Here is an 18,370-nt window from a genome sequence, read left to right as displayed (position 1 = left end):
CGCCTCTAGATATTGGCGCTACAAGAAATTACTATTCCTTACATCACCAATGCACCGCCAACATTGGGAGACAAAATGTTATGTCTCTCAATGTTGGCGGTCCGGAATACAACTAAGAAATGTCGTTTGGCGTTAAAAAATATGGTGAATGAATGGTACCCACCAAGATGGTCAAGCACAAACTATATCATTGGAGTCTGGTCTTATATAATTGTCGTCTCATTGAATACACATTTGTCGTTTTTCGCTAACATATCATCAATAAGATACAGTATTGTTAAAATAAAAAAGTTTCATTAATAGTAATAGCCTGTAACAGCTTCTAAATTTCCCACTGCTGGGCTCAGGCCTCCTCTCCCTTCGAGAACAAGTTTTATATTCCACCACACTCTGCAATAAGAGCTGATATGGCCCAGTGGTTAGAACGCGTGCACCTTAACCGATGATTGCGGTTTCAAAGCCAGGCAAGCACCACTATATATATGTTTCTTAATTTGTGTTTATAATATATCATCCTATCAATATAATTCATCTTATGCTCGTCGGTGAAGGAAAATACCATGAGGAAACCTGCATGTGTCTAATTTAATAGAAATTCTGCCACATGTGCATTCCACCAAACCGCAATGTTCCAAACCCTCTCCTTAATGGAAGAGGAAGCCTCATATCAGCAAGGAAAATTTACAGGCTTTAACTTTACTTTTTTCTGCAATAACAATAAAATGCGGGTTTTCGATGTTTTCTTTCACCAAATTTTTGAATTGTAATTTTACTACCAATAGTGGAATAACTGATAAGTAGGTATATTATAAAATCACTCATAAAGAATTTTTCAAAACGCGTTTTACTTTGCACTCAACCAAAAATGCCAGTACAAACCAGTAATGAAAAACAATTCAATGCTTTGTTGTAATAAGTCAAGATCAAATCCTCTCAGCGTTGTATTCGAGAAATAAAGATAATATTTCTTTGCTACAAGTAATCGATACAATTACGTACGTAGAATATTGCTGTTGACTAATATTACAATCATATATCAAATAGATCGTAAATCTATAACAAAAACAACAACAACCTGTAAATTTCCCACTGCTGGGCTAAGGCCTCCTCCCCCTTTGAGAATGATCGAATGAGATGAAATACACATGTGGCAGAATTTGTATGAAATTAGATACATGCAGGTTACCATCGAGCTCGAGAAGAATTATATAACAAAAATGAAGCACATGAATATTCAGCGGTGCCTGTCTGGGTTTGAATCCGTAATCATCGGTTAAGATGCACGTGTTCTAACTATTTAGATATATATATACGGAACTCAGTTCACTATAAAAGTATCATAAGAATTTGCTGTATCAGCCGAGACAGCCCAGTTATGTAACATGAGAATCTTATCTGAAGATTGTGGGTTTAATCTCAGGCAACACTTTTTCATTTTAATGCACTCAATTTGTATTCCTTTGAAGAAATATCGTGACAAAATCTGCATGTGCTGGATAAAAGTCTACATAAATACATCAATCTGCATTACAACAGCGTGGTGGATAAAACCCTTAAAATCTTCAACTCACGAGGATCTCATCAGTGGGACATTACAAGTTACTACTGAATATATTATGCAATTTTTACAATTCCTGTTTCATGCGAGAAGGTTTACAAGTTTTCCTGTATTAAGTATTTTTGAATACTAGAATATATTAAGTTACAATGAAAATGTATCAGTAAATTTCAAATGACCATATATTCTTTAAGTTATTTCAGGTATAACATAAATGCACTAATAATTATAAGAATATAACTGTTAATATATTAATTGTTAATATTATAACCTCAACTTCCATACAAAATATTTGCAATAACATTGAAATTTACTGTTTACGCTTTAATAATGAAAAAACTAAATTAAGTAATGCTGTTATAAAATGTATTACATTAAATACATTAACTAAACATGATATGCAAATGCATTCCACGCATGCAAAGTTGAAAGAAACGATTAATTCTCCAATTTTTTTCTGAAAGCGATTCTTAAAGATCATAATAAATGTAAGTAAAAATCAGCTTATCTGATTCAAAGGAGTCAATTAGCAAAATAAAACCTAATATATTTCAATGATTTGAAGAAACTTAACCTTCTTTATATATCTATCCTGCTTTTACAAGATACAGTAAGTATCTTGCTATCTCTCTTCAGCACAGGCACGCAATTGCCCAACTTGGACTGTTATCTCCTTCCTATGTATTTATAATGCTACGAACGGTATTATGCTCTACATGATATTCCCTTTGTAGTTTGTATCTGAAGAATAATTGTAATATTGTTATTTATTAATTTGAACATTTATAGAGTATATAGTAGGGATTTTTAACGAAAACATTCAACTTTGTTATTACAGTTTTACTGTTTTATATTTTAAAAACCTCCGTATATAAATAAATATGTATTTATACTTAATATTTATTAAAATGATAAAATACAATTTTTTTAAGCTTGCAATGCAATGCCTTTAATAAAAAATAAATAATTATTGAAAAAATATTCTGTTAGACTATTCATAACATTCAAACTAAAGTTGTTTGTTTTAAGAAATTGTTTTTCTTTATTAAAACCTATATATAATACTAATAACTATTTTTTTTAAAATTAATAATAAAAGAGAGCATACTCCAATCCACGCAGCCTCGCTTCGATTGGCCGCGGATCCCCGCGTAGCTCGTAGCAACGTGAGGCTGTCGTACCGTAGACCGGCTACAGAGCGGACGTCTACGCCGGAGTCAATTCAGAGACCTTGACACGATTTAGCCCCGCCTGATACGTATTAGCATTCGCGAATTATCAATTCGATTGAAATGATAATTATCAAAAGGATTATTGATAAGACGCTAATTTAAATTATAGTGATTGTTCAGTGTTTTTGGACGTTGATAAACACGTGGTTCGAAAGGTAAGTTGATATCAATATTTGTTTTGGTTCTCATCAGACATCGATTATACAATATCAAGATTTTTGCAGATAAAATCTAAGATAAAGGATTCGCTACAAGAATTACAATACTTAAACATTTAAGATAATTTTCGATTTTTATAGTTATACACTATATTTGTTGTTTTGATCTTATCAGTGTATTTTTTTATGCTGTATTTCGGTTAAACTATGCTTTTATTATTATTTTTCAATAACGTTTTAAATATCTCAAAACAAGAATTTTAATCAACAATGTTTTAATGAGTCAAAAGCAGATTTAATATTTTTATAAATGTGGTCGTATATTGTATAGTATTTTATATTTAAATAAAATAGAAATATACATATAATATTTCGGTAGCCTTTCCTGTATTACGCTATTAAAGTGAGTTTCCTTCTAAGCTTTGTATAAAAATTAAAACAAAGACTAAAATGTGAGGTCAAAAAAACTGAGGAAGAGATGATATTTTAAAAATTCATTTTAGGAATGTTTCTGTGAAAGAAAATGGTCAACACAATGTATATTCTATATTATAAGGTTACTATTCAGATTAACTTTCTAGAAATTCATTACAACATTTTTACTTTCATTACTACAATAAGGGTGTATATTTAATTTGTTTACCGAAAAGAAAATCAAATTAGTGGATGAAGGTAGCGGAATAATTCTTAGATTTTATAATTGTGGATTATACCAGAATTATACATATATTTATATAATATATTTATCTTTTTATATTATTGACTATATATATAGATTTCTATTCGATTAAAGATTTCCTAGAATAATAATGATAATGATAATTTTTTTATTCAGAATTCTATATCATACACACATAAAATGAATACATAGTATGGTCACTGGTGAGACTTGCACCATTCCTTATAATTTCAATGCAATAATGACTTGTCTAATATATTATTATGTCTTCAATGGGTCTAATTACATACATACACGCACTTAGACACTTGTCTAAGTGTGTGTAAATAGCAATACTAATTAATATATGTAGTAAGCGTGTGTGTATATAGAACTACTAGATCCAATATAACAATTTTCGTAATTTTATACATGTGTGTGACATTTTTAATTAAAGTACAAAATGAAAAACCTTATTTAAAATCCAGTTTTCTTTATAACACAAGATACGTAAGCTGAGTCAGGGTCAAGGTGAAATATGTTTGCACAGAACTAAGTACACTTTATGAGTACGAGTTTGCAAGAAAGCTTCTTTTAATTATATTTTTATTTGACTTATTATTTGGGATAATGCAAATTATACCGGTTTAGTGATCTCATAGCGATGTAGAGTCTACTAGTTTATAAATTCGAATGTCGAGTAGAGATAATAAAATCGCCAGTAGTCTTTTGTCAAATTCTCTCCAGCACACCCCGAGCTAACGAGTTGGTTGAGTTACATATATGTGCTTCGGAAATAGTGAGTAAGGAGTGTGTGAGTGTGTCGTTGGTCTCGCCTGATATATCTTTGGTCGTGACGGTTTATCGTCCATCAAGCTGTTGAACTGAGGGAGTAGAATGTGTGAGCCCTAAACTTGTAAAAATGTACGTCTGTCTGTCTTTGAGAAGTTAAGATATTTTGTCACTGCTATGTAATCTATACATTTAATAAAATTTGGGTGTCTATTTGTAATATTTGTATTTGTCTGTTTGTTCCGGATAATCTCTAGAACGGCAGGACTGATTTTGATAAATCTTTCACTGCAAGATAGCTGATGTAATAAGAAGTAACTTACCTTTGTTTGAGAATTATATATAAAATAATAATCACGCTCACGCACACTCACGCTGCAATGTCCAAATACTGTTCAGTACTGCCGGCAACCCTCGCGCATGACACCACTCCGCCGTCGCGTTGGGTGCCTTCTATTAACGACTTAATTTACTAAATATAATAAACTTAATACCACAGAAGCTGCCTAGTACAAAATTAATAAGTTTAAGTAAATCTCCATACTGAAAAATAAACGCGCACGCTTGCAAAAATTGTATTTGATAAAATTATATATGAAGAAAGCTTGAACTACAAGATCCTTCCTTGGAGTTCAAGCTTAAGAAAAGGTTATATTTAAATGCCTGACGATCAATCCTTCAAAAAGTGAGCAAAGACGCGGGCAAGAATTATTTTAAAATTGTTGTTTTTAGTGGAATAGTCTTCAATGTCTCGAAATAGGAGTTGTTTTAACAAATATAATTCAGTCATCGACAAAACTTTAATCAAAAAAAAAGAGTACAAAACATTACCTTGCACTTCAGTTTATTTCTTAAAACACAACATCAAGAAAGTCAATTCATTTTTTCAATGGCGTGTTTTCATAATATCTTATTTTGTCATTGAAAATTGGATCGTCTTACGTAATAAGCACAAGTCGTGCGATCATTTCTCGAGAAAAACACAATGAAATATACGAGTCATATCTCGAAGGGATAGGAATTGTTTTTATACATTTCCAAGTTCTTTTTCCATCCCAGCTGTCGGTTCTTGTAACGTATAAAGAGCCTCAATAAGGAAAATATAACCTTACTCCGTTTGCTTAATATCCTTGTATTTTTTTTAATGCATAAATGTCTTTTGTAAATATTAGAGAATTGTGTTGGCGTTGTGGGAAAAGATTTGCCCGGTTATATCCGAGGATTGTGGGCTGAAATCCAAGCAAAATTAATAGCTTTTGCTTCTTTTTTAAGGTGGTGCAATATTTCAAGTTTGTACCAACGGAACATGGATGTGTATGGTAGTATATACTCCAACCATATCCTTAATAACTGGGAAGGAATTGTCTAATCTGTTATACGGTGCGAAAATCATTTTTAATTAAATGACATTAAGTGAACTCTTTTATATTTACAAAATTTTGCATTTATAAAAGAACAAGAGAATGAAAGAACAATTGTTTTTTTTGTATAATATTATTATATGAATATTATACGTGAAATTAATTAAATAATAATCTCCGAAAACGGCTGCGTTAACGAAGCATTGTTTTAGAATTTCTGCGGTAAGTTTGAAGTCACGGCTTAAAGCCAGACTTACGGTCGCCGGAAAAACTTTTTAACTTTTGTTTCGTACATTTATACAAAGTAGATAAGTTAAAAATATTTTGTTTTTTGAAAATAAGTTATATTCTTATCTGTGACCCGCTAGGGGACCTATTTAATGCAGGTAGTCTGCCTAACAATTAATTTGTAATATAACGTAGATTTTAGTCCATTCATTGGGAGCTGGGGCGCTAGAGAATAATGTATATAAACCTGGCTTGTTACAATGAAAATCTTATTATGAGCGAAGATTTATTTTAAAAGTTTAAAAATAAAATTGCAACTAAATTTATGTACCAATTTACATTTCATATTTCATACAAAGTCCACCACAAAGGAACAACACACATGGAGCGAATAAAAACATAGAAACGCCAGCTGCTTACAAAACGGCACTCAAAAAGAACAATAGCACTTAATTAATTTTCCTTAAGGGCAGCATAAAAGAGGATAAAAAATAGACAATATACCGAACAAACACGAACGGAAAAGCGGATTTTAACCGCCACTAAATTATTTCCTTCGAGTGCCTTGGAAAAAGACCTTTTCATCTTTGAATTTATGTCCTTTAAGAAGCAGATTCGTTTGACGCGTTTTTTATGTAAGTATAAAAGTCAAGAATGCCAAAGAGGATACGATAGACATTGATAAGATGTGAAACCCTAAAGGAGCTTTAAGAGTTACGGCCACACAAACGGTATCAAGTGAGATAATTGTAACACAGAGGGTTCAGAATTACTTTGTTGCATAGATATGGCGGTATCTTAATGATGGCTTCCAGTATCTTTGTACTATTAGCAATTTTCTGTTCTTATTTAGGTTTCTTCTTCTTTACTTAATAGTACTTCAATCATAATCACGCCTTTTTGATAGTCTTAATCACGCCGGCTACAATTTTTAAATAAACAATATTTAACAGGAGTTATCGTGATTTTAGCAGTGGTGGCAAGATTCATAGTATGTTTATTATATTCATCGTAGTAGGAGTGAATTTGCTTATTATTTTCACAACCGTTAGTTTGTAAACTCATATATTTTGGTATCTGAATTCCTCCAAAATTTGGATATCAAAATACTAACAAATATCAACTTTTAAAGATAGTATCATCACCTAAAATTGCTAAAATATCTATAGCTAAGAATTCAGAGTCTTGTGTGAGACCGTCTACACTAGTATTTTCTATATTTGAGTAAATCTTCGGATACAAACGAGATTTTTTCACGATGTTTGCCAAGCCGATCGCGAGATGAATTGTAAACACGAATTTGCCACTTCAAAATTGAGTGGCACTTGCCCTAATTCGAAAATTCGACCTTTGTTTACTGTCACTATTTTTATAACGATTTTTATTGGTTACTAGCGGCCCGTACTGACTTCGCACGGGGGGACTTAAGATTCTTTTTTATATTTTTAACTGTTATTGAAATATCTTTATATTGAAATGAAAACTCCCTGGGGGCTTGATTTTTTTTCCGACATGTTTAACAATTATCGTTCTACTTATATACACAAAACACTTAATAAGTTATTCTTAAATATTTATTACCTTTCTCATGAATCAGTGTATCTACTCTTGAAAACCGCATGCAAATCCGTTCAGTCGTTTTGGAGATTATCGAGAACATACGGAAAGACAAACGCGGCCGGGGGACTTTGTTCCATAATATGTAGTGAACAGACATTTATTGGTCCTGGGCTCAAGCCCCGTTTTAGGCCAATAAATAAATAATAGTTTTTCTATCCGAATTTTGGTACCGTCAAAAATGTGCCGTGAAGCCGTTATTTCTTGCTAACTCTAGATTGAGCTCTTTTCTGCTGTGGCGTATTCGCCGTTTGATTATAAGATTGATGGCATGTAGATAGAGTGCGTTCGTATTTTTGCACGAACTTTTGCACCAAAATATGCTCTTGACAATTAATTGGTGTCGTTTATAGACCGCCACGACTGAAAACTTTCATGAAAAATAATTCAACCTAAGAAACAAATGATTACTAATCACAATGGAATGTATGATCATGAATACTAAGAGCGGTTTTTATGTAAGGCCTTGGGCAGTTACGACTATTTCATCACTGTTTCATCGACATCTTAAAACACACATGGCACAAAGTTATTTTAAAAAATGATCACTAAAATGTGTTACGGATAGGAAACAAATCGAAGTTTTCGATCTTGATAGCGTTCGCAGCGTAACAAATGGCTCAAGTTACGCCAAGATTGCGACAGGATTTCATTTTGAGCAACTTTAAACAGTGAAATGTTTGGATCGTTAGTAGTGAAATAGTATAGTTATCTTGACTATGGAGAAAGAGAGGGAGGCTTCGATCTTATTACTACAAGATGTTTTAATGTGAGGATACAATACGTAGAATTTCCTGTACATGGACACCGAGCCATATGACTTTTTTCATCAAAATCGCTCAAGGGATAATATTATAAATACCATTTAAAACATTAAAAATCATGTGTTATATGATCAGGGTTAAGCCTGGAGTCTGTTATGATTCTCGTTCCTACCTACTGCGCTTGTTGTTTTTTTTACTGAAATCGAATTCATTATACTAAATTAAACAGTTTGTGTTAAAATCTGTAGAGTTTAATCAAAGGTAGTATCTATAAGGTAAAGCGCAGGTCAAATTAGGATAGACGGTTCACGATAGAAATCCCATTACATGCATTCTGCAAACCTAGAGAGTTTCTGCAAAAAAATTAGGCGGAATAGCTGAAATGCCTATTACATACATACATAAATAGTCAAGACAGATTTGTTCTGACTGTGCTGACTAAGGATTAGAAAAGGACTTTGTGCGTACCTAGTATTCTCGTATTCCGGTTTGAAGGGTGAGTGACCCAGATTATCAGACACATGGGACCTAAATCTTAGTGACGAAAATTGTAAGGAATGATTAAATTTTCTTACGCCCTCTATCTATGACGCCTTTACAGTAGTGGCGTCAATTTACCACCGGGTACCATTTGCACGCCCGCTTATGCTGCTATAAAATAACATATGACATTTAAAAAATAAATTCATTTAAATTCTACTCGATAAATATATTTTACGTACAATCAATGGTTTTTATTTGTTTTGAAAACTAATTTATACATAAAATTTTATTCAAATCCTATAACCGTTACGCAGTTTAGTATTCATGAGTATTTATGTATAGGTTTTAAAATAGAGTTGAAAATACCTAAATCAATTTACAATCTATAAGCCTTTATAATCTCATGGGTAGATTTGAGTCAATTTAGAAAAGGAATATTAAACTATCGATAAAAAAATTATAGCCTATCAAAAAAACCTCCATTTTATTATCGACGATACACATATAAAATTAACGAATACTAATACCTTCCTTTTTAAAATCTTTATAATCTTGTATTAATTAAAATGCCTCATTTATGAAAAGACATTTAGTTTGAGCATTTGTTAATATTATTTGACGGTTCGGAAATTTGATAATTTCCTTATTCATATAGAAAGCACCTCGAAATAGCTATCAAATAAATCTTATGATTATAATGTTTAGTAATATTATATGGATATTATTTATTTAGTATTAGATTCCATTGATTCTAAATTTTGATACTTTATAACCTTTATTAAAGTTTTTTTTTTAAAACAAAAGCTTAAATATACATTTACGAAATACAACCATTTAACCTACAAAATAATTTAATCGTACTCTCGAATTTCCATAAATTGAAATTACTCATCGGTATTGAATCGAAAATCAAAATGTAAGTTTATTTTATACTACAATATAAATATAGTACATGAAATATATTCAATATCGTCGACACGCCGCAGTGTTGTATTAACTACATGAACTCGATGTAAAATTAACATTTTTGACAGTTTGTTTTTTTGATAACACATTTGATATTACTTGGTGAAGAGATTATGTGCACGTCTGGATAGGTACCGACAATACATTTGGTGTTCTAGCACCAAATCGTAATACTGTAACGGATTAAAAAGTCAAATAAGCCAGTATAAAACGCATATGAAATGTAACATCTTAAGGGGACTACAGGAGCTAATTGCCCTTGAGAATCACGCGCACACACTTACAATAACGACAAAAACGGCATGTCCCCGCGCGCACTACGCTTAGCGAGGCGGCGAGGTTACGCCTGAATATTCCAACAGATGGCGCCGAACCGCCGCGCGCCGCGCCGAGCGAAAGCGAAGCGAAGTCAATTCTATCAATTCTATCAATCATAGATTTCATAAAAATAGACAGGACAACAGAATTATTTTAATTTCTTTGTGTCATTTAAAAAATTATGATAAAATTAAACTGAATTAATTAAACTTAAATTATTATTATTTTATGTACAAAACATAGTTAATTTAAACATTCCTTTCTTTAATTTTTACTGTATCAATTCAATTAGTTGTAATACTAAATATTAAATCGTACCTATTTTTAAATTTTGTAAGTTTGTTAAGCGATTTCTTAAATAAAATTGGAACTGTTCGTAATTTGTACACTGACAAAAAGCGTAGAGTTTGTTCGTTTTACTAATATCGGTACACAAAGAAAAAAAATTAAGTTAAAAAAGTCAGCATCAAAAAGTTACTATAAAAATAATATCGTCAAGTCGGTTTAGTAGAATTATTGGTTAACTCGGTCAATCACAGTGGGTTTAGTCATAAATCTCATAAAAATAGTTTGGATATTAGAATTATTTGTATTGTTTTTGACTGATATTTGAAATAAAACTGATTCAATTAAATTCAAATATTTTTATTTATTTTTGGTTTAACAAAAAAACAAATAAATTTCGTTTCAATTTTTTTATTAAAATATTTTTTTTAATTATTCGTTCGTCGTCGTTCGTTATTAAAATATCTTGGATACTTGCAATTAATATTTCACCCACTTTCACAAATTTTTCAATTGATACTATTTCCAATCTTTAAAAAATATTGAATTACGTATATGACACTTCTAAATATTTTAGTTCTTTGGTTCACAACAATTACATATTTCAAGATGGACCAGTGGGTAGAACGCGCGCATCTTATTGCGGGTTCAAACCCAGGCAAGCACCACTAAATATTCATGTGATGTGCTAATTTGTATTTTTTTTTTTTTATTATTAAATTTCATCCATACATAACTATATTTCCTATTATAAACAAAATTGATAAAATTAAACTCTAACGTAATAGAAATAGCTTCCGTGTTATTTTTTTTCGATTTTCTTAATTCTGAAAAAATAAATGCATAGTTGTTAGGAATTAAATTTTAATAATTATAAAATATATATATATATATTTAAATATAGTCCTTTAAAAATAATAAAATTTTAGTTCAAAGTGCGGGGATCGAACCCGCACATTCATCTTGGATTTGCTTGCATTGACCAAATACTCCATGGTGATTCTAAGAATTCTGTCGAAAAATCTGATTCTATGCGAACTAATTGCATTGTTTTTAATAAATGTTTCCAATAATCATTATTTATATATATATATATATATATATATATATATATATATATATATGTTTACTAATTAAATACTCTTACCTTTTCATATTATCTTTCATATGTTCGGCTTTTTAATTTATATGAACGTTTTTTAGTTTTCTTCACAGATTGTACTTTATTTCCCATGTTTACAAAATTAAACTTTATAAAAAATAACTTAACAAAAAAATAAATGGCTAACTACAACTAGACTATTTTAACTTAATATATTTATTTACATAAAAGAATAATATTCGACAATTAATTTACAATTAAAATTACACAAAAATAAAATCTACGAGATTTTATTCGCAACGATGCGGTGAAAAGAGCGACACGTCTGTATAGCAACAGGCCTCGGCCGGCAGTGTCTGTACGAGGCGCTCACGCACACATGCTTACGCATTTTGGTCGAAAATAAGAAAATCTGATTTAAAAAAAATCTATTGATTTTACTAAATAATTAAGATAATAAATTTTTAGTATATTGTTTGTAGAATAATCTGACAAAAGACCAAAATTATTGAAGGTATATAAGTGTAGTTAAAAAACAAAAAAAGACTTTTTTAGAGGTAACTTTGCGATTTTTTTCTATCGTACCAAATTAATTACATCATGTTTTCACCACAATTAATAACTAGCATCTATCCTGAAGATTAACATATATTTTTTTCATTTGGTTTATTGCATTGGATTATATACTTTTTGGCATTTTAAAACTTGCATTTAGCTCATGTAGTCCCCTTAATTTCCAAGGTTAGTGGTGTATAGGCGATATAAGGAATGGTTAACATATATTTTATAGACGGTAGTGACGGTTTCCTATCAATCATATCCATTTGTCATTTCATTTATGTAATATTAAAAATATGAAAACGTTATAGAATTATTTGTTTTCTATTACATTTCCGCATCTATAAATGTTACTGCCAATACCAATACTTGTGTTTGTATTTATGCCAGTCAAAAAACTACTACTGATTAAACTATCAATATCAAGTCAATTATGGTATAGAAATATATAAAGGATGTTCATTTTACTCAAAGTGAGCTTATTAATTATCTACAAGCAGCTGATTGAATGAATGCAACGTATCACTCAAAGATTTATTTATTAGGTTCGAAGCGCGATCGATAGTGGTTTTAAGTATTTTGGTCTTCGTGCGTTTCTTGAAATATGTCATCTACTGGTATAACAAAAAGTATGAGTTCTCACATGTATTTGTCGTAAAATCCTTGTGTTTGTAATTATATTAATTTTATTATATTTTCTCTACGCTTCCTTTACTAAAGTATCCTTTTAAAAATGTACTGTAAACATTACGAAGCTTAAAGCATATCAAATAATATTTGATCAAAATACATTTACACAAATTAACTCATATTTTTACAGTGTGTATAAATAAAACTTTATACAAATTTAACATGTATATTATTTTAAACGTATATAAAAATTGTAAATTAAAAAAGTTAAATTTCATCACCGTCAGATATTTTTAAATATTAATTATTCATGATTCAATCCGAAGTGATTTTCCGATACGAAGACGAAATAAAAAAAATCACTAATCAATTAAGCAAAATATATTCATCTAAGTAGTTATAGTAACGGTATACGTCTTTAAGTATTCATCGATCTAATTGCCCATAATTTATTACTCGTCACGAACTCTCGTATTTTGTACCACATCTCGTATCGTGTCTCGCGAACAATGCCACTAGATAGCTAACAATTACAACGTTCCGTATACGGACCCTAATCTGGTTCATCATTTGTACAGTATTATTCCCTCGTCGTAACATAACCGTCGAATTTGCTCGGATCAGACGTTTCACTTGCTTTTGTTTGTAGACAAAGTATGGAGCCGGAGAAATGGCAGCGTCCTAATGAGTTTCCTGCCGCTTCTTTTCAAAGCGATGTTCTCAGATTCAGAGGGTATTAAGGGTATTATCCTTGTACTAAATGTATTCAATAATGATGGATATGATCTTGAAGATGAGACAGGATATTGCGACAAGGTACTAAGGTTTTAATGACGTAATAATAATTAGGATATAGATATAGCTTGATTCAATAAAATATTTCAGGTATTTATGATGTCATATATTATTGTATAGTTCGTGGGAAACATTAAAATATTTTTTATTTAAATAATAATTTTCACATTTTAATCAATGTTATTTATTTTTAGTAAGATGTTAAATATGAAAGTAACAAAGATAAGCCTAATGAAAGGTATTAAGCTGGCAACTCGAAAGGCATATTTATAAAATATTCACGCGAAAGCAATTTATTCCGTTTCAATATTTAATTCCCAGCGCAAACAAAGAGACCCATCAAAAGATTAGGAAAAGAAAAACGAGAGAATATTTCAATTTACTACAATTATGAGAATCCATGACCTCATCAAAAATTAAACGATTTTTCAATGACATTTATTTTTAACAGATACACATTACATATTGACAATCTACGTGATGATAAATTTTAGGAAAAAAAGTATTTGTATATTCTAATTTTAAAATTTAAATTCGAAATCTAAAATTTATTTATACACCAATATGAATCAAAATATTTGCCAGCATTATTATTAGTTTAGACATGAATACTACAGTTAAATCAGGCAAGTATAGCGAACACTTCGCTTGGTCAGCTGTCTAAGAAGATAAGCAAGATAGTGATGTGAAAGACTCATCTAAGAAATAGTTATAAAAACTCACAGCGACTTTCAGCGGCTTAGAGATAAGAAGCGACCTGAAATGATACCTAGAGGGTCGTTAGTAGATACTACAATTAGTATGAAGTTACAGGTTAGTGGGTCGCCTGGTGTCGACTTTGACTACTTTAGGATAATCTTGCTTTGTCTCTGCTTTTTGCCTGTTATATTAATGTTTAAAATTGGTTCATATTTATTTCGAATTGCTTAGAATTAACCGACATTATACACATAATAGTATTTCATCAATTGTTCCAGACACACAGTACAGGTGTACCTTCAATGAAAAGTGTTCATATTAAGCAAGTTTGTCACAAAAATTGTCGTAAAAATATTAAGCATGCTCATCACAAAAACTTCAAAAAGTTTTTTTATGACAAATATTTTCAGATTTAGACAAGATCAGTTACGATTCGAATAAAATGTTTGAGGACTCTCTTGCACATTTTTCAAATTTAAATCTACAACGAAAGAATTGTATCGTCAATAATTAAAAAAGTCTCATAAAAGTCTATTTTCATTCCAATACTATTATAACAATAGCATTTTTATCTTCATTAATTAATTCCCTAACAATATTTCGAGTACTAATAACAAGTCTTGTTAACCTTAAAATATTGCTCTTAGCGTGTTAAGGGGCATAATATTTTTGATACAGATCGATCAGCGTTAAGGGTTCGGAAGTATCTCTTGCACAATATTACGGTTTAATTATTCTAATGCTTCTCATTTCAAGTACCTAATTAGTTCCGCTTTTGTCCATTCTCTTTTTAAATCGCAAGTTCTTGTTTTAATATTTTTATTGATAAGTCTCAGTGTTGTCCTCGTATAATCTTTCGAGTTGAAATTATCTATATTGTGTCACTCTTCGAACCTTTAACTTTCTGTATAAAAATCCACCAACGTGCATTCGAGCAGCGTGTTTCAATAAAGTCATCTGATTTAGACTTTAGGAATGCCTCCTGCATTTGTCCAAACGCCGGACCTATGATGAAAACCTATAGAAACCCAATAGAGGTTGAAAAAATGTAATTAAAGTTAAACATCAAATAAAATATACTCAAAATTGAAAGACAATCTTCCAGTATCTTAAGCGCTGATCAAATAATTTTGCCATTAATCTGAATGACCATTTTCCTTGTCTAACGAGTATTAAAAAAAGGAAATTAGTCTATTATAACTTTGACCAGCATGGCAGAAAATGGAAGTAAGCAGAGAAAAACTTATTTATGATAAAGTAGGACCTTCGACTTTTAAGAAAATCACAATTTTCTTAACTTACTGATCTTTAATTATTTCTAGTTTTTTTTTACATTATTTTCTTCTAAATTGAGTAATAAGATGTTAAAACTTTTTGTTCTAAGGAGTTTTTTGTTTTGTTTTTTTTTTTTAGATAAAATCCTTAAAATAATAAGTCGAATTCACGGTCATCAAGTAGGGTTGTTCCTTTCATGTAATGTAATCCCTTCACCTGTCAGGCGCTAATTAGATTCTTCATATGATAATGTGTCTCGCCAAAAACCACAAGCCAGCGTAAGAAGACCTGTCCCATAATACGCCCAAGTATTTGATGCTTACAAATAACTTAATGCTGAAAAGTATTTTTTAAATTTTACCTATCTAGTAATGTAAAGTTTAAGCATATTTTCAACCGACTTCAAAAAGGAGGAGGTTATCAATTCATCTGTATTTTTTATGTTTGTTACCTCCTAACTTTGCACTGGATGAAACGATTTTGATAATTTATTTTTTGACACCGGCTCCCAATAAAGCAAAAATTGTAACGACCTTATACAAATTTTGAATACGCATTTTTTTTTTATTAATTTGTTTTACAACTTTTTGCTTGAAGTCGTTTTTTTCCTTTTTGTTAATTTTTTTATTTATTTTGTTTCATATATATTATCATTTTGTTAGAATATACGATGACTTATCAGTCAGAATTTTTGAATCCATATAATTTCGAATGCCCTTGCCTAGTGCTGTTTTATAACGATACACGGACATCTTGAAATCCTGGGTTCATCAAATGAATATTCAAAGACACCGAACCCTTATTAACGCTTACACTTTAACACTACTTTTATTTCTGTGTCATTAATATTTTTTATAATATAAGAAGATCATAAAATACTTAAGAAGCGTCGAAAATGGTCTCTTGTTCGCTAGCCAAGGTTTTTTGCAATTTATTTGATTTTTTTTACTCCACTGAACACAAAAGTCGTAACAACTTTAATAATTAAATATTACATTATATTACATACAACATTTTGAATATGAGTGAAATAGCGACTTTTTTACATTATTTTTTAAAACATGCAGGCTTACTTTAAGAAGACCCATATCATCCACGATCAAATACCAATTATAGACGTTAATTATCTAACCCTGAAATTACCATTTTGCATTTAAATAAATATTTATTAAGTAAAAAAGGTTCAAAATCAGGCAGAGCGTAACACGTGCACAGTCCCATCGGATTTAATTTAACGGTTAGAGGTCAGGTTATATCGGTCAGGTCATGCAAAATGACCCTTCCGCTTGCCTTGATTAACGCGCCCTTTGTATCATACATTTTAATAGATATTAATACTCGTGTTGGTTATTATTATGGATTAATTGGTTCGGAAAACCAAGTGGGGTTGAAAGTCTTTGATGTGTCTTCTTTGAAATAATATGGATCTGCAGTCAGACGAAATCAGTTGTGAGTAAATCTGTAGGACGTAAATAAACTTCGGAAGATATTAAAACTTGCCATTGTATATATACTATGTATGTATTAATCTTTTCATATCAATAAAAATCAAACTATACTTTATTCAATTAGGCTTTTACGTGCACTTCCGAATCATCATTTGACAACTTTAATAAGTGACTGTGAGCTACCACCGGTTCTGAATGTAGATTCTACAAGGAAAAAAGACTCTAGTTACGCTTTGTAAACATTTAAAATTACAAAATCATGTTAGTATACAATTCCATATGTATGTAATATATCCTGCCTGGAAGTCACACATAGGACTCATTGAAACTGTTTATATTAAAATAGATTTAACTTTTATTATATCGATGACATACTTAACTTTGAAATTTAAAACGATCGAAAAGAATTATAAAATATAATTAAAAGAAAAATACTTTTAAGATATAAAGATTAAAAATACACAATTTTGTATGCTCTGAAATATTTAACAAATAAAAAATAAAATAATAAAACAGTTATTAAGATCTGTGACTGTGATTATCACTGACAATAACGATATACAAACAAACAATTACTGCATGCGTAATGTCGTGCGTAATCCATATAGATTTAAAGTCTGAAGCCGGTGTTGAAATAAAGCTATTCTTTAAAACCTTAATTGATTAACATTCGATTTGGTAAATCCTGTAAGTGTTTATTTTATATATCGTTATATTTGTCGAATACTTTTACAAGATTCAAGTATTAGAGATTATTACTCTTAAAAAAAACCTTTTTTCGAAATTCGAAAACGAAATCGTCGCCATTTTGTTTTCACTTACTAATTGACCGTCGAGTAGCCTAAATGAAATCTGACTTTAAAACGTCGAAATTAAAAGGTGTGACTGTAATTTGTTATATTTAATCCGACCATACAGCATTGCTAATTGAAATTCGATATCCCGAAGGATTTATTTTTAATTAGAACCGTCCTTTTAACATAGATATTCCGTTGGTAAAATTGATCGATCACATATTTTGTTTCGAGTCATATTTAAATCATACATTTTCATTTCATTTTGATGGGGAACATCTAAGGTTCCATTTTCGAATTCAAAATTGATCACATATCAACGTTTTGAGGCCCCTAGAGTATAAAGGTAGAACATTATTTCAATCTAGCCTGCCATTTGGATGGCCAGACATCAATAATTTCTAAGCCTATGTTCCGGTTTTAATGTTGAGTGAGCAACGACATCACAGGAACAAAAGTACAGCATAGAGTTTCAACGGTTGAAATATTGATGGTGTAAGGAATGGTTTACACTTTTTGTAATGGAAGGGCTTGAGAAGTTGATCGGATTAATTTATAAAAACAGCCAATTTTATTTATCGTTTTTAGAGATGTTTTTGTGTCATCAAAAATTCAAGATTTTTTGAAGCCTAAGCGTAATGTTTGTCTT

At 30.5% G+C, this 18,370-nt stretch overlaps 1 protein-coding gene across 1 annotated transcript in view; it reads left to right on the top strand.

Moving 5' to 3' along the window:
- Positions 1-2,751: 2,751 nt before the first annotated feature.
- Positions 2,752-18,370, top strand: part of LOC124535075 (C3 and PZP-like alpha-2-macroglobulin domain-containing protein 8) — a 240,584-nt gene continuing 224,965 nt past the window's right edge. Inside the window, exon 1 of the mRNA XM_047111123.1 lies at positions 2,752-2,945. The gene's annotated coding sequence lies outside the window, so the exon portion shown is untranslated. The remainder of the gene's footprint in view (positions 2,946-18,370) is intronic.

Source organism: Vanessa cardui, chromosome 14 (assembly GCF_905220365.1).
Source record: "Vanessa cardui chromosome 14, ilVanCard2.1, whole genome shotgun sequence".
Lineage (NCBI taxonomy): Eukaryota > Metazoa > Arthropoda > Insecta > Lepidoptera > Nymphalidae > Vanessa > Vanessa cardui.
The sequence above is the reverse complement of the archived record's forward strand: the minus strand, read 5'-3'. Positions and strand labels throughout refer to the sequence as shown.